General features: G+C 34.4%; 1 pseudogene; it reads left to right on the forward strand.

Moving 5' to 3' along the window:
- The first annotated feature begins 1018 nt into the window (after nucleotides 1-1018).
- Nucleotides 1019-2652, forward strand: LOC149186552 (putative methyltransferase PMT6 pseudogene; annotated as a pseudogene).
- The last annotated feature ends 291 nt before the right edge of the window (nucleotides 2653-2943 follow it).

Raw genomic sequence — 2943 nt, forward strand, 5'->3', positions numbered from 1 at the left:
ATTTCAGGCAATTTATTAATAAAAGAATGAAAATTTACATATGCTTCTCTCATAGACATATTACCCTAAAAATGACCCTCCATGCTCTTTAAATAGAGATCATGGACCAATTGGTTTTAAGCCACCGATCAAGTGTCGGTAATACCGAGGAGAGAATGAACGGTCGGATCACTACATATTGTGACCGTCAGATTGTAAGTTACAAAATGTACATGGTAAAGAAACACACTTTACCTAACTCTATACCTAACTCTATACTAGACCAAATTGTACTTAACTATTTCCTGTATGTCGGAATATCCTAACATAACTTAATATTTACATACCTTTGATTCTTTATCTTACTGATTTTGATTTTTCCTTTATAGGTTTTCAAGTTGCTTTAGCTGCAATGTTCATTGGAGTTGTTTTTCCATAATTTTCGTTTGCCTTGGTTGCAATCTACTAATTCATTGGCAGAATCCTATTAGAGCTCTAGATTGTTGACAATTTCGTAGCTGCATTATTTTCAAAAGAGAAAAGAGGAATAAAAGGAAAATGGGATTAGAATAGGGAAAATAAAATCTAGGCTACCAAGAACTCTTGGCTTTCAACCTGAATTTTTTGTATAAACATGGAAACAATGTTGGTTTTCATGTGTGTGTGTGTGTGGATATATATATATATATATAATTTCTTAATACATTTTACTTTTATTTTGAGAAAGAAAGTAGAAGACTAATTTGGAGAGGAAGAATAATCTTCCTTAACCAACTTCGAATGAAAATTATCATACAAATTTCTAATGAATTCCTTGATTGTTAATGGTTTATGATATATTCGTAATGTATTACCATTTATTTTCAACTTTGCATGTTTGAAGGCCATTTGACTTGTTTTGAAGGGATTTCACTAATTCAGTTGCCCTCAACTGAATTTGTCGGATATATTTGTGTGTGATATGGTGAAAAACACTGAAAAGATGGGTGTATACATGGCTAGCTAACATGTTTCATCTTGTTAAAGTTTTCATCTAAATATGGGCTTTTCACTTTCCTCCATGTTCGATGTACAATCAAGGAAGACGGTCATGCTGGATTTCACATTGATGATAGTTACCTTTTTTGTTGGAACATTATTTGGCACCAAGCACGTGATGTATATGCAAGCACCATTGGTCTCAACTGGAAAGCAGTGGTTAAGTAATAAGGTGTTTCTCAATATTAAAGCTAATGTGATAAAGATACCTATAGAAGGAACGAATGTTTCGTCATTGAATTATACTGACTACGTTCCTTGTCATGATTTAAAGTATATCAACACTTTGAAAATTTTGAATTATTCTCAAAGAGTGAATTTCTAAAGAAATTTGTCCTCTCCACTTGAGGAACAACCTTTCTGTTTAATACCTCCTCCAAAAGAATACAAGATCCCAATGAAATCTCCAATCACTAAATATTATGTGTGGTGAAGCAATATGAACCACTCAAATCTAGCAGAAAGCCAAAGGTGGGCAAAATTGGGTGCATAAGCAAGCTAAACTATGGTGGTTCCCAGGTGGTGGTACTCATTTCAAGCATGGAGCTTCAGAGTAAATCCAAACATTGGGAAACATGATAACTAATGGAATAGGGGATTTACGATCGACATGAGTGGTGCAAGTTCTTGATGTTGGTCGTGGTTTTGCAAGTTTTCCAGCTTATCTACTTCCACTAGGTATACAGACAATGCCATTTTCTCCAAAGCATGGGCACGAAAATCAGATTCACTTTGCTCTTGAACAAGGAATTGGTGCGATGATTACAGTTATTGTTACAACACAACTAACTTATCTAAGAAATTCATTTGAAATGGTCCATTATTCACATTGTGGTGTCGATTGGCATGAAAATGATGGTGTTCTGCTAAAAGAAGTGGATCACCTTTTGAGAGCTAGTGGTTACTTTGTTTATTTCGCACCTCCTACTTACGGGAAGGATAAAGATTATCTCCATCAATAGGAGAAGTTGATGTCTAATAACTTGAATGTGTGGGAATATTATTTTTTGTCAAGTTCAAATAGCAATTTGGTTCAAGCCAAGAGATAAGGCATGCCAACTAGAGAAAGAAAAATACAAAATCCTAGTTTTATGTGATCAGGATCCTGATCCAAAACAATCATGGAAGAAACCATTAAGTAATTGTCTAAATTTAAGTCCAGAAGCAGAGTACATTCAACAACTTCCTCCATTGTCGAAGTGTTTATCAATCTTCCCTAAATGACATGAGAAAATAGGGATCATTGCTGAAAATTTAGTATAGACACAACATTTTGATAGAGGGAAGTCAATGAATATTGGACACTTATGAATGTTAGTAAATATGATATTCGAAATGTAATGGATGTTATCTCTTTCTATTGCAGATTTAGTACTGGTTTAAGCACAAAACTAGTTTGGGTGTTGAATATAATTCCTCCAAACTCTTGGAATACTTTACTTGATATCGATGTTAGAGGCTTGATTGGATCTTTTCATGATTGGCGTGGATCACATTCTTTGGCCAATGGGATTTTTCATCATCCGATGTGACTTAACCATAATCTCAAAAGTGGCAGATATTGCACCCAAATTTCTCTGCGATGCAAAAGTATATAATTTTGAAGGTGTTGGAAGCCGAGGAGAGCAATGTTAATTTTCCAAAAGGTGTTGTAATCTGTCCTTCAGTAAGGTATTAATGCCAACGGTGATAGAACTTGTCCACGGGATATTAATGCCAACAAATATATTAATCACGTTTTCAAATAAATATGGACCGTAAAAAACTATTTTTTTTTTTAATTTAAAACCTCATTATGAATGAAGGTTACATAAAAATTTTAAAATTCCAACCTGCACAACATTAATTACAAAGTCCAACAAGGGAAGCTGCATCGCAGCAAGTCCCTGCCTGTGGAAGGCTTTACAATGTCTTAACCTGGAAGGA

The sequence above is a fragment of the Pinus tabuliformis genome, chromosome 3_1 (genome assembly GCF_031772625.1).
Source record: "Pinus tabuliformis cultivar Carrire ecotype Pingquan chromosome 3_1, CPIR1, whole genome shotgun sequence".
Taxonomy (NCBI): Eukaryota; Viridiplantae; Streptophyta; class Pinopsida; order Pinales; family Pinaceae; genus Pinus; species Pinus tabuliformis.